Source organism: Loxodonta africana, chromosome 1 (assembly GCF_030014295.1).
Source record: "Loxodonta africana isolate mLoxAfr1 chromosome 1, mLoxAfr1.hap2, whole genome shotgun sequence".
NCBI classification, from domain to species: domain Eukaryota; kingdom Metazoa; phylum Chordata; class Mammalia; order Proboscidea; family Elephantidae; genus Loxodonta; species Loxodonta africana.
The window spans coordinates 112,432,493-112,456,735 of record NC_087342.1 but is presented as its reverse complement, the minus strand read 5'-3'; positions in this window follow the sequence as shown (position 1 = coordinate 112,456,735).

The following is a 24,243-nucleotide window of genomic DNA, read 5'->3' as shown; positions in this document are numbered from 1 at the left end:
AGGGGGGTGGAGCAGCTCTCTGTGCTTGTGTCTTACCTGACTGGTACTCTGGCTCCAGGTTCTGAAAACAATCGCTGCTTCCCTGTATTAGTTCGTTCTCTGTCTCTAAATCTGTGTTCGTTGTTCAGGGTTCGTAGATTGTTATGTATGTGATCGATTCACTTGTTTTTCCGTGTCTTTGTTGTAAGAGGGATCTGAGGTAGCGTCTGCCTAGTCCGCCATCTTGGCTCCGCCTCCCCTGTTAACTTTTGAGAAATGATCGTCATTTACAAACGAGATTGTTTTGACCAAGCCATTTTGTGAATTGTCTGTGGAAAAGTTAATATGTTTCCTATCTGATATAATTGTTTTTTCATCTTTTTCTATGACTGTTGTGCTATACATGACTTTTATTGACTCCTAGATTAAATCCTGATTTCAGAATCCAAATGAGAGAAATGAACATTTCGGTTTTAGCTGGAGGTCACTTTGAAGCCGGGAAACACAGAAAAAGAGCAAAATTCTCCTTTCCTTCCTTCTCATCATCGTTACTACTAATACACTTAATTATTATCTACAGTGTGACTTTTCAAATATGTATCTTCTCATTAAAAACCTTTAAGAAACTCACATGTGTATTTTGCAGAAAAGGCACTTGAGCCTTAAAGAAGGTAAGTAACTTGTCCCAGGCCTTAAAATCAGCAAGAGGCAGAGCCAGGCTTTGTATCCAACTGTAGCCTTTCTCTTACTAAATCATACCAGGAAAATAAAGAGATCTTTCTTACAGAAAAGAAAAACAAAACAAAAAGCATAACTAAAATATCAAAGGGGAAAAATATCAATCTTAGTTCATAACAAAATATAGTCAGGTGGAAAGTGCTGAATTTAAGTACAGGCAAGTTCTCCTTTCCTTGACTCTGCAGGGCCTTTCGTTCTGTAACGCAGCTTCACAAAAACCAAAGCATCCTCAACGGGGTGAATTTAGTTGCCCTTGGATAGTTTTAGGGCAAGCACATTGAGTTATAAACCACGAGTGCTTACTGGGTGCATGTCCAGCAAATATTTTCAGAGAACTGACAGCACTACTGTGAAGTAGGAAGAAATCTAGCTCATACACTCACTATGTGTCATTTGTCCCTTAACCTTTTTGAGGCTGTATTTTCTCACTTGTGAAACTGTATTAAAAGATTGATAAATTGGAACTATCTTCTTCAGACAGTTTTTATGTAAACTTAAGAAGGAGAAAATATGTTCGATTCTCTTCATAAATCACAAAGTACTACATGAATATCAGGCGTGACTAAGTAATGCTCCACGGAGAAATCAGCAACCTGGGTGACAGGAAACCTGAGTTCTTTCTCCAGGTTCATCATTAGGTGATTATGCTGCTTTGAACAGTCAACTAATTTTTCTGTACCTCAGTCTTCTTTTCTACTAAATGAGCTGTAACATTCTGAATCTACCTAGGCCTAGAAGATAAACCGATAAACCAAACCAGTTGTTAGTCAAGTTGATTTTGATTTACGACAAGCTCATATGTGTCAGAGAAAGCTGTGCTTCACGGGGTTTTCAGTGGCTGATTTTTCAGAAGTAGATTGCCTCTGAGTGGACTCAAACCTCCAGCCTTTTGGTTTGCAACCCAAGAGCTGAGCACATTAACCATTTGCACCACTCAGGGACTCTGGCCTAGAAGATGGAGACTTGAGATTAAATCGTACGTTTTACTAAAGTTCCCAGTATCATTTAAACTTTACTTTTGGTGACTATGCCTCCAGAGTTTCTGGTTTCCATGCCTTTCCCTGGAGAGAATTTGGTTAAAAGAAAAAAAAGGGGTAGAGTTGTGTAGTCCTTAAATATACAAAGGTAAGGTGAATTAGGAATGTTCAGGAGTCTTATAGCCACAGGAAGGAAACTGACAGCAACATTTTCTTTCATAAGGATTAAAGTGGAGGAGTTAAATTCGATTTCTCTGAGATTGCCCCTAAATAATCAGATTTTAGCATTTATTTTTGAGCCCTGGTGGCACAGCAGTTAAGAGCTACAGCTGCTAACCAAAAGGTCAGTAGTTTGAATCCACCAGCCACTCCTTGGAAACCCTATGGGGCAGTCCTACTCTGTCCTATAGGATCACTATCAATTGGAATTAACTCAATGACAATGGGTTTGGTTTATTCTAGTGTTGATTAAATACAATCAAAGATCTTTTGATTCTTAAAATTCTACATACCTTTCTCAGGAAAGAATCATTGGATCATCGTCTAGTAAAACAGAAAAAAAAACTCAACTATGGAAGGAAGTGGTACCAATTCATTCACGTAAATAAACATTATTTAGATCTTTCCTTTTCCCTTTTCTGTGGATTCATCCAGTGCCTGTCATTATAAGATTAAATTTTCTAGACGGTTGCTTTTATCTGAATTACATTTTCTACCAGTGAAATAGGAGAGAAAAAACTATGTGCGTATATCACATTTGGTATGTATTTTTCATGTCTGTGTCCGCATCAACATACAAGTTTAACTTTCAAATTCTGGGTATCAAGAAAAATGGATTTGGGCCACAAATTTAAATATAGTGTGTTTTGAGATTAGTATGGTGTATTAGAATAGTTTTTTAATGTCTTCCTGACTTTCAACTTGGCCAGCCCTGACCCTAATGGTCAATTCCATAGTCCTTTTGCTCAAATATTAAAAAAGAAAAACATACTAAAGGGATGGGGCCAGACTGGTCATATGCTCTCCTGACACCAGAGTCTATGCCCAGAGCCACGTAATTACTAAAGGTGTGATACCGAGAGCAAATCCAGTAAATCCTTCTTAACTTTGATTTCACAACACCATGATCCAAAGTCCATTTGGAGCAGTAAAACCATGTGAGTTCTGGTTCATGCCCTGCTTGTTGTCAGAAATAATTTGGCTCTTTTTAGATAAGACATGCCCACAACTCCTAAGGTTTTAATAAGCTGAATTCTTCACACTCCACAAACCTATGACCAGTTCCACAAGTCGAAATCGACTCAACAGCAGCTGGTTTAGTTTTTAGTCTCTGGCTAAACTCGGGGTTGAGAGATGAAATTTCTTCCATGCTAGTTTCTACCTCATTTGCTGCATTCCTGGATTCATTTCTTTGGTCCAATTCATAAGTTTTGGTGTCACTTAGAGCAATGTGATATTTGAAGACTAAACAATTTTTCTTAGTTTACCTGTTCAAAGATGCAGTACATGGGGCCTAAGAGTGTTCAACCCATTAGGGTGAATGGAAAGTATTTTTGAAAAACCCTATGAAAGTGATAGTTATTATGATAGCTTAGATCTCATGTAGCCTTGTATATACATTTTGGGCACAGGATTCCCATTAACATGAGAATATAGATATTTTTGGCAAACAAGAAGGAATGTGAGCATACCCATGTTCAATGAAGCACAAGAAAAAAAAAAAAAGATCCTTATATTACATCTAGCAGTCCACAGAATGGATGATACAAACTGTATCCATCTTATTCTGAAAAATTAATACTTTCTGCTAAGTGGCCCCTGGAAATCCCAAGGTCAAACCTAAGTCCAAGTGTAGTACAGAATGAAAAGGATAGTTACTGAGGTGATTTAGATACACATGGATTTGGATATTAGCATTACACATTATCCTGGAGTCAGGAGGGGGGAAATAAAAACATACTTACACTTTCCTTAGTAAATTTATCTTAATCCTTTACTCCTTCTTGAGTCATTTAATCCTGTTTAATCCTCTTGTCTTCTTCAAATTCTCCTTCACAAAGGAACCCTTGTATTTACTGAAAGATGCCTCACTATTCACTGTCACACTGGAGAAGGAACAACAGAGGTAGCTTCAGTTCTGTTCTAGTTAAAATAATTCAATTCCTAGCTCTAGCAATGAGAAATAATAACCATAGTAAAAGAACAGCAGGATGTAGGCTTCACTGGTTCGTGTTTCTACTGAAGACATTTATCTCTCTGTCTGACTACCTTTCAGAACAATCAAAGGTCCATCAATCAGCTCATTCTGACTTTTTGTATTCAAGTGTCTTGTAATGGTGACTCGGTATAGGGAGGTATTAAATGCTCTGCACATAGGAATGAAATTCATAATGGAGAAATTAAACTGATGACTCTCAACACTTATCCCTGTTTTATGTGCGATAGTTATATCTATGTAAAGAAACTGAGAATTCCTTTTTTTTTTTTAAATGAACTAGCCATGTTCAACAATTGGAGAAAAAAATATCTTAAACAAAAAATTTTTTTTCCTGGTAATAATGTAAAACCCTATTATTATTTGGAAACCCTGGTGGAGTAGTGGTTAAGTGCTACAGCTGCAAACCAAGAGGTTGGCAGTTTGAATCCGCCAAGTGCTCCTTGGAAATTACAAAGAAAAAAATCTTTATATGTTTGCATATCTTAAATACATGTTCACACATTCATTCTTTAATATTTCTACAAATACTAATTTATTAGCAACAACAACGTGCTAGGCTTATAACCACCCACCCACTACTTTGTGGAGCTCTTAGTCTAACAGAGCAGACAGAAAATGAAGAAACAGCATTTTAATAAATTGCACTGTGGGTTATGGTACGGAAACACAGGCTATCATGAGAAAAACTATGGGCCAATTCACAGCCATGGAACAAATGGAACACAGGATAAATATGAGAGTAGATTGACATGTAAGATGGATGTTCTATAAGCCAGGGGTTCACAAGCTTTTTCAGTAAAGGACCAGGTGGTAAACATTTTGGGTCTTGTGGGCCATGTGGTTTCTGCCATAACCACTCCCTTCTGCTGTTGTAGTGTGAAAGTGGCCATACATAATATATGAACAAATGAGTGTGGCTGTGTGCCAATAAAACTTTATTTATAGACAGAATTTTGGATTTTATGTAATTTTCATGTATCATGAAATAATATCCATATTTTGATTATTTTCAACCACTTAAAAATGTAAGATTCATTCCTAGCTCGAAGGCTGTACAAAAACAGGTGTTTGCTGAGATTTAAGAGCTCAGCTGATAACCAAAAGTTCAGCAGTTCAAATCCAACAGCCATTCCTTGAAAACCCTGTGGGGCAGTTCTACTCTGTTCTATGGGGTTGCTATGAGTTGGAATCGATTCAATGGCAACGGGTTTGGTTTTGGGTTGAGACTGGCCCAGGGCTTGTAGTTTGCCAACTCAGGTGTAAGGGATATAGGATAAAAGAAAAGAGTAAGTTTTAGATCTGGTAAATAAGGTATAACAAGTAAATGAAGATATTTGTGCCCAGGACTTTACTGCATCTTACTTCATTAAAAATATATATATATTTTGGAAAGAAAGTAGTATGGTTTTGTTAGGACCCTTTCATAGTGGAGTAAATAGACTTTTCCAAAGTCTCAAACGTAGCTTTGGCTGTGGTTTTCAAACTGCTTTATTGACCAGTAAATACACTCTTTTGATCAGTTTATCGAATCTTACACTATGTACTTTTCTAGGTTTGGGATATACATAAAGAAAAATGTTGTGGACTGTATCTTTAAAGACTCTCAATTTGTTTGGGAGATGTAGAAATATAAACAACAAAGAGAGTGTAAAAGTGTTTATATACTTCAACAAATATTTATTGAACAACTTCTATGTGTCTTGTTCTATTGTAAGTGCTGAGAAAGTAGTTCCACAAGATAGACAAGGTTCTTACTTTTATGGATTTTAACTTCTACTGGTGTAAGACACAAACAAAGGAAAGAATAAAATAATTTTAGGCAATGTTAAGTATCATGGATAAAATAAAATAATATAATACAGAATTACTGGTGCTATATTAAATCGAATGATCAGGGAAGTTCTCTCTACAAAGATGTCATTGAAACAGGCTTGAATGATGAGCACAGCCTTCTCTCCTCCAGGTATAAATTTGGCTGAAGAACATCCCAGGCAGAGGAACCAGCTAGAATAAAATTTCTGATTCTATAAAGAGTTTCTTGTATTGCAGGAACAAACCAAGGGCCAATGTAGTTGAAGTAAAATAAACAAGGGAGAATGGTAAGTCAGAGACAAAGCCAGGAAAGTAGGCAGGATCTGAGACACTTAGGACATTTTAGCTTATAGGAGAGGGTTTTGATTTTATATTAAGTGTAATAGCATGATTTTGGGAGGGTTATAAGTTAGGAATTGGCATGATGTAATTTACACTGACTACTATGTGGAAAATGGATTGGAAGAGAGCAAGAATGGAATCAATAGCCCAGTTAGGATCCTATGGCAAGAATCCAAGGGAGAGAGATGTTGGTTTGGACCAGGGTAATGGTGGTGGAAATGGAGAAAAAAATTGTATAATTCAGGATTCAATATTTGTAGTAAGAAAGCAATATACAAATATACTTGTTTATAAATATTTAGAGTACTTAATTTAAAAAATTCTACTTTCAGGTTGATTAGTCTATTAAACCTCTTTCCTCACATTAATTTATTCACTTTCAAAATTCTCACTTTAGAAACTTCCACTACAGGAGTAACTGTGAGTGTAAATATCTTTAGCGTACCCCTTTCTTGCTTTCTGTGGTCTTTAATACACCGGTATTCAATTTATTTTACTGAGGACAGTCTTCTTTCTTAATGTCTCATTTTCATAATTTATCTCCTTTGACAACTTTTATTGGCTCTACCTTATTTTGAAAGAATGCCTGTGTAGACTGATCATAAACCTCTTGTCTGCAAAGCCTTTATCATTTGAAACTCTGGGTCAATTAATTATTTTTTACGACTTCTATGGTAATAATTCTTAATATTTAGCATGCAGCAGAATCATCTGGAGAGCTTGTTAAACAGAGATTGCTGGGCCCTATTCTCAAGATTCTGACTCAGTGGAACTGACTGGGCCCATAAATTTGCATTTCTAACAAACTTCCAGTTGATGGTGGTCCACAAACCACATTTTAAGTTGCCCTGGCTTATGTAACCCATCCTTGTTCAAAAAACTTCACGTTTTAATTATATTGACATTTTCATGCCCTTAGCTATTTGTTCCTTCAAATTCCTTGTCATTTTTTTTTTTTTTAATCTCACATAAGTCCTCCTGTGTTTTTTCTACTTTCAGTATTTCCGAAATCATATTATGGCTTATTTACATAGAATCCAAACTTCTTTAGAAATGGAAAATTGAGTACATCAAATACATTAGATTTTGAAGAGGTAAAGTTGCCTCTTCAAATTATGCTCATGAGAAACCTTTACATAGATCAAGAGGCAGTTGTTCGGACAGAACAAAGGGATACTGATTGGTTTAAAGTCAGGAAAGGCGTGCGTCAGGGTTGTATCCTTTCACCATACCTATTCCATCTCTATGATGAGCAAATAATCTGAGAAGCTGGACTATATGAAGAACGGGGTATCAGGATTAGACGAAGATTCATTAACAATCTGCGTTATGCAGATGACACAACCTTGCTTGCTGAAAGTGAAGAGGACTTGAAGCACTTGCTAATGAAGATCAAAAACCACAGCCTTCAGTATGGACTGCACCTCAACATAAAGAAAATGAAAATCATCATAATTGGGCCAATAAGCAACATTATGATAAACGGAGAAAAATCTGAAGTTGTCACGGATTTCATTTTACTTGAATCCACCAACAACAGCCATGGAAGCAGCAGTCAAGAAATCAAACGACGCATCACATTGTGCAAATCTGCTGCAGAGGACCTGTTTAAAGTGCTGAAAAGTAAAAACGTCACCTTGAAGACTAAGGTGCGCCTGACCCAAACCATGGTATTTTCAATTGTATCACATGCATGTGAAAGCTGGACAATGAATAAGAGAGACTGAAGAAGAGTTGATGCCTTTGAACTGTGGTGTTGGCAAAGAATATTGAATATACCACGGGCTGCCAAAAGAACGAACAAATCTGTCCTGAAGGAAGTGCAACTAGAACGCTCCTTAGAAGCAAGGATGGCGAGACTGCATCTTACATACTTTGGACATGTTGTCAGGAGGGATGAGTCCCTGGAGAAGGACATCATGCTTGACAAAGTACAGGGTCAACGGAAAAGAGGAAGACCCTCAATGAGGTGGATTGACTCAGTGGCTGCAACAATGAGCTCAAGCATAACAAGGATTGTGAGGATGGCTCAGGACTGGACAGTGTTTGGTTCTATTGTGCATAGGGTCACTGTGAGCCAGAGCCAACTCAATGGCACCTAACAACAACAACAGCAAAGTTACCAAGAATGCGAGATGGATGAGTATAGAGAGGGAGGGAGAGGTGGTTATCAAGGGTGACTCCCAGATTCAGGGCTTGCATGACAGGTGAAATATTGATGTCATTTACTGGGAGAGGGGACACTTGAAGGATCAGATTTGAAGGGAGGATCATAAACTTTTGGACCAATGTATGAATTTCCGTTAAGGTATCCAATTGGAGATATTAAATAGGCTATTGCAGTACATTTTCAAAAGTAAAATGACTTTTTTACATGCACTATATTTTATGTACCTCTTAGAAAGAAAAAAGTGATGTTGATTTGTACATATATCTAGATTTAAAAAAAAAAAAACAGTGCCGTCGAAGAGATGTTAAAATGTGAAAAAAAATGAGTCTTAGAATGGATGATATAAAGTAGATATCAGGGCCTGGTCTTAAAAACATAATCTTTGTGTTTCATCAGTGTATATTTGGCAAATGAGTGAAAACAGAATAAGATTTAGGGCAGAGATTTGAGGATCCCCCCCATTCTCTTCTAATGACTCGGGAGATTAGGAGACGTAGAAAAGCTCAGAGTGATTGCTCAGGTCAGATATACACTGCCTCAGTGAGATTCTCTTATCTATCCAGAGACTTTCATAAGTCACTGACAATTGAAATGTTTGCCCTAGATTTTACGTTGTGGTGAGCGCTCTGCTTTTCTCCCAGAATCAAGTATCTCAATACAGAAATTCAGGAAAGAAACCAATACTGAGAGAGGAGATGATGGTATTCACCATCTCATTCTATAAGAAAGGAGTGTCTTAAATAGGCAGGTATGACCCTGCCCCCTCATTTCTTCATCTGGATGGTAACCTGTCTCACTATTGAGATTTCTCTTTCAGAGCTGTCCTTGATGTCTCTGTTAACAAAATATCTGTACCTAAAGGGTTTCCACAGCTCTCCCCACTAGGGATGCCCCACCTACAGCAATTCTCTGTGGTTATTGTGGATTTTCACTCAACCCACTATTTTTCCCCGTGGTTGCAGCTAACTCAGTTTTAAACTTACTTCCTCATGATACCTTGGTTGAGGGAAGTGTGGAAAGTAAGACATCAAGTTTGATTCCCAGTTATTTTAAGTGGTTGGTAACAGTGAGCAGGAAGTTGGTATTAAAATTAATCAAAACTCAGAGAAATTGAAACAGGTGTATTCTGAGCAGGTATTCTGTATGCATGTAAAGAGACCATTCTGATTCTGAAACACAGCAACAACAACAAAAAATCACTCAAAGTAGGCTAGTTACAATGAGGCTTATAGACAGAAGAGGAGGGAGAATAGATCAGCCACTGGCTAATTTTTAAACTTTATTTTTTTGTTATTGAGAATATAAACAGCAAAAATTACACCAATTCAACCATTCATACATGTATAGTTCAGTGACATTGATTACATTCTTGGAGTTGTGCAACCATTTTCACCCTCCTTTTCTGATGTGTTCCTTCCTCATTAACATAAACTCACTGCCCCCTAAGGTTTCTATCTAATTTTTCGAGTTGCTATTGTCAATCCGATGCCATACAGACAGTTCTTAAAAGATCACAATGCTCAACATAGGCATTTTTTACTGGTTAAGCTAAACTATTATTTAGTTTTAAGAAGACTTCAGGGGACATTTTTGGTTTAAGTTTTAAAGATTATCTCAGGGCAATAGTTTCAGAGGTTCATCCAGCCCCCATGGCTCAAGAAAGTATGGAGTCCATGACAATTTTAAAGTCTGTTCTACATTTCCCACCTTTTGATTAAGGTTCTTCTGTAGATTATTTGATCAAAATAGTAATGGTACTTGGCACCACCCAGTTCTTCTGGCCTCGTCGCAAAGGAGGCAGTTGTTCATGGAAGTAATAAGCCACACATTCCATATCTTCCTCCTTATTCCCGACTCCTCTTCTTCCTCTGTGGCTCAGACAAATAGACAGTAACTGTCATGCCTTGAATGGCCACTGGAAAGCTTTTAAGAACCCAGGCACTACACACTGAACTAGGAGGTAGAACTAAACATGTCAATTACCTGGGATGTCCCATGAAACCATACCTTAAACTCCAAACCAAGGAACCAAATCCCATGAGATGTTTGGTGGCACATAATCAGTCTCAGCAGCAGCTACTTTTTTTTTTTTTTGTCATTGTTGTAAATATATCTATGACACAACTTTTTCTATTTCAACTTTTTGTAGATGTACAACTTATTGACAGCAATTACAATAATCAGCTGTGCAACCTTACCCTTAATCAATGTGATTTTTCCAGCACCAATATTCACCCCTTTCTGCACCCCTCCTCCTGCCCCTAGTAACCACTAGTAAACTTTGGTCTCTGTATGTTTGCCTTTTCATGTCTTTTTAAAAAGTCAGGTCATAAAATATTTGTCCATTTGTGACTGATTTATTTCATTCAGCATAAACTCTTCAAGCTCCATCCATATTGTATCATGTATCAAGAGTTTGTGTTTTCTACTGTCTCAGTAGTATTTCATTGTATGTGTGTACCACATTTTCTTTATTCATTCATTTTTTGGAGGGTATTTAGGTTGTTTTCAATGCACACTGGTGTGCAAGTCTCTTTTTGAGTCTCTGCTTTCAAGTTTTTGGGGTATATACCTAGGCGATGGCTGTACCATTTTGCTTTTTCACCTAAGAATAAAATACCTCGGAATAAACCTAATCAGGAACATGAAGGGCTTATGCAATGAAAATTATAAAACACTTCTTAAAGAGATTAAAGAAGACTTAGATAAATGGAAAGATGTTCTGTGTTCTTGGGCTGGAAGACTTAATTTTGCTATGATGCCAACATTACCCATGTGACCTCTAGTTTCAATGCAATCCTTATCAAAATTCCAACAGCCTTTTTTACAAAAATGGAAGAACCAATCCTTAACTTTATATGGAATGACAAGGGGCCTGGAGTAGCTAAAGCAATGCTGAAAGAGAAGAACAAAGTAGGAGGAATCACATTTCCTGATTTTGAAACATATTATATAGTTACAATAATCAAAACAGCCTGGTATTGGTATAACAGTAGAATAGAATTGAAAGTCCAGAAATAAACACACACATCTACGGTCAACTAATTTGTGACAAGAGTGCTAAGTCCATTCAAAGGGGAAAGAAGAGTCTCTTCAATAAATGATATTGGGAAAACTGGATTTCCATGTGCCAAAAAATGATACAGGATCAATGCCTCACATCATACACAAAAACAAATTCAAAATAGATTAAGGACTTAGGTGTGCAAACTAAAACCATAAAATTCTTAGAAGGAATGCAGGGGAAATGCTATTTGGCCTAACAATAGATTATCTAATATAATAACAAAACACAAACAGCTAAAGAGAAAATAAATGGAATCTCATAAAAATTAAAAACTTTTGTTCATCAAAAGACTACCAAAAAAGTGAAAAGACAAGCTACTGACTGGGAGAACATCTTTGGACACCATATATCTGATAAAAATCTAATAAGCAAAATATACATAAAACTTCGACAACTTAATAACAAAAAGACAAATCAGTCAATCATAAAATGGACAAAGTACTTGAATAGAAATTTCATCAAAGAGGACATTCAAATCACCACCAAACACATGAAAAGATGCTCAACGTCAGCAGCCATCAGAGAGATACAAATCAAAACCAAAATGAGATAGCACTTCACTACCACTAGAATAGCTAGGAAACCCTGGTAAGTATAGTAGTTAAGAGCTATGGCTGCTAACCAAAAGGTCAGCAGCTGAAATCCTTGGCACTCCTTGGGAAACGTATGGGGCAGGTCTACTCTGTCCTATAGGGTCATTGTGAGTCGGAATGATGAGTGAATTTTATAGAGAAATTCTTTATATAAAACAAATAAAAATAGAAATAGTCATGCTTGATGTAGGAATTAAGCAGGAATACAAATGGGAGTCAGAATCCCTTCCCCTTTGCCTTTCCTTTAAACTGAAGCACTTTTATTTAATATTTGGGATCCAAGAGAGACTAATGGCTAGAAGAATTGGAATCAAAAGGCAATTACCAAAGATTACTGAGTATTTTAGAGCAATGCTCTGCACTCTTAAGTGTTAGCTGAAGCATGAATGAATGACTAATCTATAGATAACTAAATTGAGACCGTAGTTTACCTCTAAATTATACATTATGAAACCCTGTATCAAGTTTTTTTCCTGAGATGATGTTGCTATTAATATTTCACAATTTCATCACCTAAAATGAAAAAAGAAGCCTATTTTCCCAGGGCGTATAGAAATTATTAAAATATGTTCTGCCAAGACATATTTCATAATCGAAAAACAACATATAATCATAGACTAAAAAGCCACTAATAAAACCTACTATATTCAGTCAAATCAGGCTTTGGGACACATATTTTAACTCGTCAACTTTTCCTCATGACACATGACCAACTAGATTAGGACGGTGTGAAGTACTCTTTACTATGTGAGTTTAAAATATTTTTCTCTATCTCTACCCACCAAATTTTTTATTGGTAAAAACCAATTGTCATCGAGTGGATTCTGACTCATGGCAACCCCATGTGTGATAGAGTAGACCTGTGCCCCATAGGGTTTTCCATGGCTGATATTTTGGAATTAGATCACCAATCCTTTCTTCAATGCACCTCTGGGTTTTGCTTCTGGACTCAAACCTCCAACCCTTTGGTTAACAAGAGCATGTTAACCATTTGTACCTCCAAAGACTCCTTGTTACTGATAATTTTGATTAAAAACAAATTAAAAACTTTAAAACCATAAATATTTTAAGATTTTAAATTTAGTTTTAGAGGCTGAAGAATTATTCTCTGTATATCATTTGTACTCTACCTAGTTCTAACAATGTATTTCAATTAAATTCAGATTGTCTACATGACGCAAACTTTTAGATACTTAGTTTTCATAACGCCAGTTATACAAAGAGTGTGACTTAGGCTAAAATAATTTGATTGTTGAATAAATTTGTATGTGTTTCAAACAAAGCTTCTTTTTTCAGCCAGATAAGATTTTTTTCTTTAAGTTATGCTTTATGACAGTCTTTTATCTTTTCCCCTTCCTGCTTGTTCACAAAAACATGTAACACCACCTCTTCAGGTTTTTTATTTTTTACATGAAACTAAAATTACAGTAATTCTGATAACGGAGGGAAACAAATCATTCAGAATGGAACTATTACTGAATGTTCCCAGGCCTTTATTTAGTAAAGTTATTTGTCTAAATTATGGGGTTTGAATCAAGATTCTTGACTCAAAACATTAGTTTTCATAGTAATGTGAATATATTTATATTCTAAGCTCTTGGTAACTTGCCTGGAATTTATTTTTTAAATGTTTCTGAAAGTATATTAATTTTAATTTATAGCCTAGAAGTGGTTGTTAATACTCAGCATTCCCTAATTGACAATACAAAATCTAGGGATAGAAAGACACTAGTCAAAGTTCAACAATTCAGAGGTGACTCTTAACCCAAATTTTCAATTATATTTATCTCCAACTACCACAAGAGGGTTTGATAATTAACATAACGGATGACATAATAGATTTATTATCTACAACTATCATACATGAATCCTCACCCCTTCACAAATAAAGTGTGAACAAATCTAGTGGTCCCAGTAGCCTATAGAGTTTGGGATGGTTCTCTAGGCTTAGGATTCTGACAGGTCCTCTATTTAGCAGCATACAGAGGATTCTGTTACCTGGCTGGATCCTGACACCATTGCTGCGTCTGCCTTTACTGCATCTTTCATTCAGAATGATCATTCCAGTGCCTAAAACGACAGATTATTGGGATTGCATTGAGTTTGTAGAACAGGTTGTAAAGCTATTTTTGTACTAGCTAACATGAAAATGCTTATATAGACAACCGTTGTAAATTACTTTTATTACCATAAGAAATGTCATAATGGAGCTCCTACATACCTCTTACTACTGAAGATTAAGAATATACCAAAAAGAACTAATAAATATAAATGAACACACTGAAGTTAATCAGTGTGCTGCAGCATTGAAGGCTCCATCTTGATATATTGAGAATACAAATCATAATTTATATAAAACACGTATGGTTTGATACAGGAGCCCTGGTTGTACAGTGATTAAGAGCTTGACCGCTAACCAAAAGGTTGGCAGGTGGAATCCACCAGCCACTCCTTGGAAACCCTGTGGGGCAATTCTACTCTGTCTTTTAGAGTCGGTATGAGTCAGAACTGACTCAACAGCAATGAGTTTGGTTTTGGTTTGGTTTAATATAAAGTGCAATTTCAAAAATAGAGTCAACATTTTTAAGTTTATGAAATTATTATTTAAGCACTACCATATGCAAAGGTGGGTGTCCTTAGGTGGCACAAACTGTTAAATACTCGATGACTAGCCAAAAGTTTGGGAGACCAAACTTGTCCAGAGATGCTTTGGAAGAGCTGGTGATCTGCTTCTGAAAGGTCACAGCCTTGAAAACCCTATGGAGCAGTTCTCTGCACACATTTGGTCGCTATGAGTAAGCCTCAACTCAGGGCAATTAACAACAGCAATGTGTAAAGCCATTTATTTGGTACCTTCACCTTCTCTGTTGTTGTTGTTAGGTGCCATTGAGTTGGCTCTGGCTCATAGCCACCCTGTGCACAACAGAACGAAACACTGCCTGGGCCCTGCGCCATCTTCACAATCATTGTTATGCTTGAGCTCATTGTTGCAGTCACAGTGTCAATCCACCTCATTGAGGGTCTTTCTCTTTTTTGCTGACCCTGTACTTTGTCAAGCATGATGTCCTTCTCCAGAGACTGAGCCCTCCTGACAACATGTCCAAAGTATGTAAGATGCAGTCTCGCCATCCTTGCTTCTAAGAAGCATTCTGGTTGTATTTCTTCCAAGACAGATTTGTTCATGCTTTTGGCAGTCCAAGGTACATTCAATATTCTTCACCAACACCACAGTTCAAAGGTATCAATTCTTCTTCGGTCTTCCTTATTCATTGTCCAGCTTTCACATGCATATGATGTGATTGAAAATACCATGGCTTGGGTCAGGAGTATCTTAGTCTTCAAGGTAATATTTTTACTTTTCAACACTTTAAAGAGGTCCTTTGCAGCAGATTTGCCCAATGCAGTGCATTGTTTGATTTCTTGACTGCTGCTTTTATGGCTATTGATTGTGAATCCATGTAAAATGAAATCCTTGACAACTTCGGTCTTTTCTCCATGTATCATGGTGTCGCTCATTGGTCCAGTTGTGAGGATTTTTGTTTTCTTAATGTTGAGGTACAGTCCACATTTGAAGTCTGTGGTCTTTAATTTTCATTAGTAAGTGCTTCAAGTCTTCTTCACTTTCAGCAAGCAAGCTTGTGTAATCTGCATAATGCAGGTTGTTAAGGAGTCTTCCTCCAATCCTGATGCCCCATTCTTCTTCATATGGTGCAGCTTCTCGGATTATTTGCTCAGCATACAGATTGAATAGGTATGGTGAAAGAATACAACCCTGGCACACACCTTTCCTGACTTTAAACCAATCAGTATCCCCTTGTTCTATTCGAACAACTGCTTCTTGATATATGTAAATGTTCCCCACGAGCACAATTAAGTGTTCTGGAATTCCCATTCTTCACAATGTTATCCATAATTTGTTATGATCCACACAGTCGAATGCCTTTGCATAGTCAATAAAACACAGGTAAACATCCTTCTGGTATTCTCTGTTTTCAGGCAGGATCTATTTGACATCAGCAATGATATCCCTGGTTCCAAGTCCTCTTCTGAAATCGGCCTGAATTTCTGAAAATTCCCTGTCAATACACTGCTGCAGATGTTTTTGAATGATCTTCAGCAAAATTTAGCTTGCATGTGATATTAATGATATTGTTCTATAATTTCCACATTTGGTTGGATCACCTTTTTTGAGAATAGGCATAAATATGGATCTCTTCCAGTCAGCTGGTGAGGAAGCTGTCTTCCACATTTCTTGGCATAGACAAGTGAGCACCTCCAGTGCTGCATCTGTTTGTTGAAACATCTCAATTGATATTCCATCAGTTCCTGTAGCCTAGTTATTTGCCAATGCCTTCAGAGCAGCTTGGACTTCTCCCTTCAGTGCCATCGGTTCCTGATCACATGCTACCTCTTGAAATGGTGGAACATCGACTAATTCTTTCTGGTATAATGACTCTGTGTATTCCTTCCATCTTCTTTTGATACTTCCTGTGTCGTTTAATATTCTCCCCATAGAATCCTTCACTATTGCAACTCGAGGCTTGAATTTTTTCTTCAGTTGTTTCAGCTTGAGAAATGCCGAGCGTGTTCTTCCCCTCTGGTTTTCCATCTCCAGCTCTTTGCACATGTTTTTATAATACTTTACTTTGTCTTCTCAAGCTGCCTTTGAAGTCTTCTGCTCATTTCTTCATCAATTCTTCTTTTGCTTTAGCTGCTTGACATTTGAGAGCAAGTTTCAGAGTCTCCTCTGACATCCATCTTGGTCTTTTCTTTCTTTCCTGTCTTTTTAATGACCTCTTGCTTTCTTCATGTGTGATGTCCTTGATATCATTCCACAACTCTTCTGGTCTTCAGTTGCTAATGTTCAATGCATCAAATCTATTCTTCAGATGGTATCTAAATTCAGGTGGGATATATTCAAGGTCATATTTTTGCTTTTGTGGACTTACTATAATTTTCTTCAGTTTCAGCTTGAACTTGCAATTGATATGAGCAATTGATGGTCTGTTCCACAGTCAGCCCCTGGCCTTGTTCTGACTGATGATATTGAGCTTTTCCATCGTCTCTTTCCACAGATGTAGTCAATTTGATTTCTGTGTGTTCCATCTGGTGAGGTCCATGTGTATAGTCACCGTTTATTTTGGTGAAAGAAGGTATTTGTGATGAAGAAGTCGCTGGTCTTGCAAAATTCTATCACTCGATCTCTGGCATTGTTTCTATCACCAAGGCCATATTTTCCAACTACTGATCTTTCTTCTTTGTTTCCAACTTTCACATTAAAATCACCAGTAATGATCAATGCGTCTTGGTTGCATATTTGATCAATTTCAGAATGCAGCAGTTGATAAAATCTTGTATTTCTTCATCTTTGGCCCTAGTGGTTGGTGTGAATATTTGAATAATAGTCATATTAACTGGTATTCCTTGTAGGCGTATGGATATTACCCTGTCACTGACAGCATTGTACTTCAGGATAGAACTTGAAATGTTCTTTTAGATGATGAATGCAACACCATTCCTCTTCAAGTTGTCATTGTCAGCATAGTAGACTATATGATTATCCAATTCAAAATGGCTAATACCAGTCCATTTCAGCTCACTAATGCCTAGGATATCGATGTTTATGTGTTCCATTTCATTTCTGACCATTTCCAATTTTCCTAGATTCATACTTTGTACATTCCAGGTTCCAATTATTAATGGATGCTTGCAGCTGTTTCTTCTCATTTTGAGTCATGCCACATGGGTAAATGAAGGTCCCAAAAGCTTTACTTCATCCACGTCATTAAGGTCGACTCTACTTTGAGGAGGCAGCTCTTCCCCAGTCATCTTTTGAGTGCCTTCCAACCTGGGGGGCTCATCTTTCAGCAGTATATCAGAGAATGTTCCGCTGCTACTGATAAGGTTTTCACCGGCTATTGCTTTTCAGAAGTAGACTGCCAGGTCCTTCTCCTAGTCTGTCTTAGTCTGTCAGTTTGTCATACTGTGGGTCTTGCGTGTTGCTGTGATGCTGGAAGCTATGCCACCAGTATTCAGATACCAACAGGGTCACCCATGGAGGACACCTTCTCTGGTATATCCAATTTCAACATAATTGGTGATGTAATAAACTCATGCTGCAACCAAATAGAGCAAGTTCTGGCTATCCAAGAAGAGGGATGACATTCACAATAGTTCTCTGCCTAGAGCTGTGTGTACAAGATTAATATTTTCCCTGAGCAAGAGAGATAATTATTTTCTAAGAAAAGGAGATTTTTTTAATCCCCCTTTTTTTTTTTTTTTGCTACCTCTGTGTCTGCACCAGGCTGCCAGGAAAAAAAAAAAAAAAAAGATTAACTGATTCACTCCATCCCAGATACCTGAAATCATCAGGCAAATATTCTCACCGCATTGCAAATCTTTGGAGAATGTTAATTTATTTCAAAAAATTTCTCAATTGATTAGCAATGAAATGGTTACTCATAGTTGCTTCCAATTCTTGTGTGCTCACCCTGCCCCACTCTAAGCATAACAAAACGCTTACTTCTTAATAATTTGAATACCTGGTTGTTGTTGTTAATTGTTGTCCAGTCGATTCAGACTTATGGTGACCCCGTGAGTGCAGATTGGAATTTCTCCTTGGAGTTTTCGACGCTTTGACCTTTCGGAAGCAGATCACCAGGCCTGTCTTCCAAGGTGTTTCTGGGTGGGCTTGAACCTCCAACCTTTCAGCTACTAGTCAAGTGCTTAACCATTTGTGCCAACCAAACACCAGCAAAATGTGCAAAGACTGGCATTTAGAAAACCAAAAGGGAAAAACATGCTTGGCATTTCTCAAGCTGACAGAACTGAAGAAAAAATTCAAGCCTCAAGTTGCAGTATTGAAGAATTCTACAGAAAAAATATTGAACAACACAGGAAGAACCAAAAGAAGATGGAAGGAATACACTTTATTACTGTACCAAAAAAAATTGGTTGACATTCACCCATTTCAGGAGGTAGCATTGGTCAAGAACAGACGGTACTGAAGGAAGAAGTCCAAGCTGCACTGAAGGCATTAGTGAAAAACCACCCCCAAAAGAACCCAGTGCTGTTGAGTTGACTCTGACTCATAGCGACACCATAGGGTTTCCAAGGCTATAATTCCTTGTGAAAGTAGACTGCCACATCTTTCTTCTGCAGAGCTGCTGGTGGTTTAGAAATGCTGACATTTTGGCTAGCAGTGAAGCGCTTTAACCGCTGTATCACCAGTGCTCCTCAATGACAAATAAGGCTCCATAATGGAAAGAATACTAATTGAGATATTTCAACAAATGGATGCAGTGCTGGAGGTGCTCACTTATCTATGCCAAGAAATTTGGAATACAGCTACCTGGCCAACCGTCTGGAAGAGGTCCATATTTGTGCTCAACCCAAAGAAAGGTGAGCCAACAAAATGTGGGAATTATCAAACAATATCATTAATATCACACAGAGGTAACATTTTGCTGAAGGTAATTCAATTATATTGACGGGGAACTGCCAGATACTCAAGCTGGATTCAGAAGAGTATATGGAATGAGTAATATCATTGCTGATGTCAGATGGATCTTGGTTGAAAGCAGAGAATACCAGGAAGATGTTTACCTGTGTTTTTCTTTTCTTTTTTTTCTGGTCTTTGTCAACTTTTTTTTTTTAATGGTAAATATATATGTAACACTGATTTACTCTTGAGAAGAGAACCATGGAGCACTTTTGGGGTATCTGGGCCTGTGCTTGGCATCAAGGATATGAAGACATAGTAGACTCTCTGTTTCTGCTTTGAAGGAGAGCACAGTGTAGCCTGGAGCACAGACAGCATACAGTGTGATAAAGGATAGATGAATGGATGGATGAGTCAATGAATCAATGCATGGATGGAAGGACGAAATGATCATTGCTTGAGTGCCTGTTGTGTGCCAAGCACTGAGCAAGGCCCCTTTTCATCCATTACCTTCCTTAATGTTAACTACTCTATAAGATAGGTACTGCTGTTGTTGTTAGGTGCTGTTGAGTTGTCTCTGACTCATAGTGGTCCCATGTACAACAGCATGAAACACTACAGGGTCCTGCACCATCCTCACAATCATTGTTATGCTTGAGCCCATTGTTGTAGCTACTGTGTCAATTCATCTTGTTGAAGATCTTCCTATCTTTCGATGGCCCTCTACTTTACCAAGCCTGATGTCCTTCTCCAGGGACTGATCCCTCCTAATAACATGTCCAAAGTATGTGAGACGTAGTCTTAGCATGCTTGCTTCTAAGGAGCATTCTGATTGTACTTCTTCCAAGACAGGTTTGTTCATTCTTTTGGCAGTTTGTGGTATATTCAATATTCTTCACCAACACCACAATTCAAAGGCATCAACTCTTCTTTGGTCTTCCTTATTCATTGTCCAGCTTTCACATGCATAGGAAACGATTGGGTCAGGGGCACCTTAGTCTCCAAGGTGACACCTTTACTTTTCAACACTCTAAAGAGGTCTTGTGCAGCAGATTTGCCCAGTGCAATGTATCTTTTGATTTCTTGACTGCTGCTTCCATGGGTGTTGATTGTGGATCCAAGTAAAATGAAATCCTTGACAACTTCAATCTTTTCTCCCTTTATCATGCTGTTGCTCACCGGTACAGTTGTGAGAATTTTTGTTTTCTTTACATTGAAGCATAATTCATACCGAAAGCTGTGATCTCTGATTTTCATCAGTAAGTGCTTCAAGTCTTCTGTGCTTTCAGCAAGCAAGGTTGTGTTATTTGCTGTTGTTAATGAGCCTTCCTCCAAACCTGATGGAAAGTTTTTCTTTATATAGTTCCGTTTCTCCAGTGATTTGCTCAGCATACAGGTTGAATAAGTATGGTGAAATGATATAACCCTGATGCACACCTTTCCTGACTTAAAACCACATAGTATTCCGTTGTTCTGTTTGAATGACTGCCTCTTGATCTATGTACAGGTTCCTCATGAGCACAATTAATTGTTCTGGAATTCCCATTCTTTGCAATACTATCCATAATTTATTATGATCCACACAGCCGATTGCCTTTGCATAGTCAATAAAACACAGGTAAACATCTTTCTGGTATTCTCTGCTTTCAGCCAAGATCCATCTGATATCAGCAATGATATCCCTGGTTCTATGTCCTCTTCAGAATCTGGCTTGAATTTCTAGCAGTTCCCTGTCAATACAGTGCTGCAGCCAATTTGGAATGATCTTAAGCAAAATTTTGCTTGTGTTTGATATTAATGATATTGTTTGATAATTTCCTCATTTGGGGGGATCACCTTTCTTGGGAATAAGCATAAATATGGATCTCTTCCAGTCAGTTGGCCAGGTAGCCCTCTTCCAAATTTCTTGGCATAGACAAGTGAGCACCTCCAGTGCTGCACCCATTTGTTGAAACATCTCAATTGGTATGCTGTCAATTACTGAAGCCTTGTTTTTTGCCAGTGCCTTTAGTGCAGCTTGAACTTCTTCCTTCAGTACCATCTGTTCCTGATCATATGCTACGTCCTGAAATGGTTGAATGTCGACCAATTCTTTTTGATATAGTGACTCTGTGTATTCCTTCCATCTTCTTCTTCTTTTTAATTGTGCTTTGGATGAAAGTTTACATCTCAAGTTCATTTCTCATACAAAAATTTATACACACACTGTTATGTGACCCTTGCTGCCATCCCTATAATGTGACCGTACATTCCTCCTTTTGACCCCAGATTTCTCTTACCCATTCAAAACAGCTCCTATTTCCTTCTCCTTTTTCATCTTGCCTCCAGACAGGAGCTGCTCATCTAGTCTGGTGCATCTACTTGAACTAAGAAGCACACTCTTCATGAGTATCATTTTATGTCTTATAGTCCAGTCTACTCTTTGTCTGAAGAGTTGGCCCTGAGAGTGGTTATAGTTCTGGGCTAACAGAGTGTCCTACAGACATGTCTTCTGGGATTCCTCCGGTCTCTCAGTCAGACCATCAAGTCTGGTCTTTCTACTAGAATTTGAGTTCTGCACCCCTATTTTCTCCTGCTGCATCAGGGACTTTCTGTTGTGTTCCCTGTTAGGGAAGTCATTGGTGGTAGCTGAGCACCATCTTGCTCATCTGGTCTCAGGCTGATGGAATCTCTGGTTTATATGGCCCCTACCAATGTTTTATTGACTATGCCAAGGCATTTGACTTTGTAGATCATAACAAATTATAGGTAACATTTTGAAGAATGGGAATTTCAGAATACTTAATTGTGCTTGTAAGGAACCTGTACATAGACCAAAAGGCAGTCATTTGAATAGAACAAGGGTATGCTGCATAGTTTAAAGTCGGGAAAGGTGTGCATCAAGGTTATATCCTTTCACCATACTTATTCAACCTGTATGCTGAACAGATAATCTGAGAAACTGGACTATATGAAGAAGAATGGGATATCAGGATTGGAGGAAAACTCATTAACAGCTTATGATATCCAGATGACACAACCTTGCTTGCCAAAAGCACAGAGGACTTGAAGCACTTACTGATGAAAACCAAAGACTACAGCCTTCTGTATGGATTGCACCTCAACATAAAGAGAACAAAATCCTCACAACTGGAACAATAACATCATGATAAATGAAGAAAAGATTGAAGTTATCAAGGATTTATTTTTACATGAATCTACAATCAGTGTCTATGGAAGCAGCAGTCAAGAAATCACAGGACATATTGTATTGGGCAAATCTGATGCAAAAGAGCTCTTTAAATGTTAAAAAGAAAAATTTACCTTTGAGAACTAAGGTGTACCTGACCCAAGCCATGGTGTTTCCAATTGCCTCATATACATGCAAAAGCTGGACAACAAACAAGGAAGACCAAAGAAGAACTGATGCCTTTCAGTTATCATGTGGACAAAGAATATTGAATATACCATGGACTGCCAAAATGAACAAATCTATCTTGGAAGAAGTATAGCCAGAATGCTTCTTAGAAGCAAGGATGCCAAGACTTAATCTCATGTTCTTTGGACATGTTATCAGAAGGAACCAGTCCCTGAAGAAGGACCATCAAGCTTGGTAAATAAAGGGTCAGCAAAAAAGAGGAAGACTCCTAAGGATATGGATTGACATGGTGGCTGCAACAATGGGTTTAAGCATAACAAGGATTGTAAAGATGGCACAGGACCAGATGGTATCCTGTTCTGTTATAAATAGGATTGCTATGATTTGAACTGACTTGATAGCACCTAACAACAATAACAGCAGCAATCAAATACCTGGTACCCAAAAAACCCATTGCCACAGAGCCAACTCCGACTCATAGCAACCCTATAGGGCAGGGTAAAACTGTCCCATACAGTTTCCAAGGCTGTAAATATGGAAACAAACTGTCACATATTTCTGCCAAGGAGTGACTGGTGGATTCGAACCACAACCTTTCAGTTTACAACTAAGTGGTTTGCCACAGTGCCACCATAACTTCTCTGTGCATTCTTGAAAAGATAAAAAGGTCAAGGTATTATGAAAATGGTCTAGTTGATCTATCTGGTAATAACAGGATTAGCCATTAATTTCAGTTACAGAACTGGAGAACTGTAAGTGAAGAAGAGTGTAAATGATTGTTTTATACCTTTGCCAGGAAGATTTTGGGAGCTATGAACTGTACCAGTAAACTTATGTTTATTTCATGCAGAACATTTCATATTTCCTGTTACAACACTTTTAAACCCATAAATGGATAATAATCATTACATCAATTGCCCCCTCTAAACTGTTGATTTTTCCAGTAATTTCAGGATAAACTTGAAGTATGGGCAGGAATCAAAATGACAAAGCTTTAACGCAAATATTTATGTGTGTTTGTATTTGAGAAATGAGAATTGTTTACCAGGGCTTTGATGGCAAACATTTAGCAAATATGATTTTTTAAAATTCCAATGTAATGTGCTGTTTTAGCTAGGATTAGAGATATTTAAAATTGTACTACATTTAGCCAGGAATTTATGTTCCATATTAATTCTAAACTTAATATAAATATAAACGTTGCTGTCAAGTCAATTTCAACCAGTATTGACCCTATAGGACAGAGTAGAACTGCCTCTTAGGGTTTCCAAGGCTGTAAATCTTTACGGAAGCAGGCTGCCACATCCTTCTCCTGTGGGGCAGCTGGTAGGTTCGAACCACTGACTTTCTGGTTAGCAGCCGAGTGCTTTAACTACTGTGCCACCAGGACTCCTAATATAAATATAAAAACATGTAATTCTGGGATATTCTTCTGAGAGCATCATAGACGGTGCCAGATGTCTTTCTGTCTTTCCTCATTACAAAAAACTGCAGCAGTTCATCTTATTTTTGCAGCACCTTCGCAACCTCTATTTCCTTTGCTTTTTG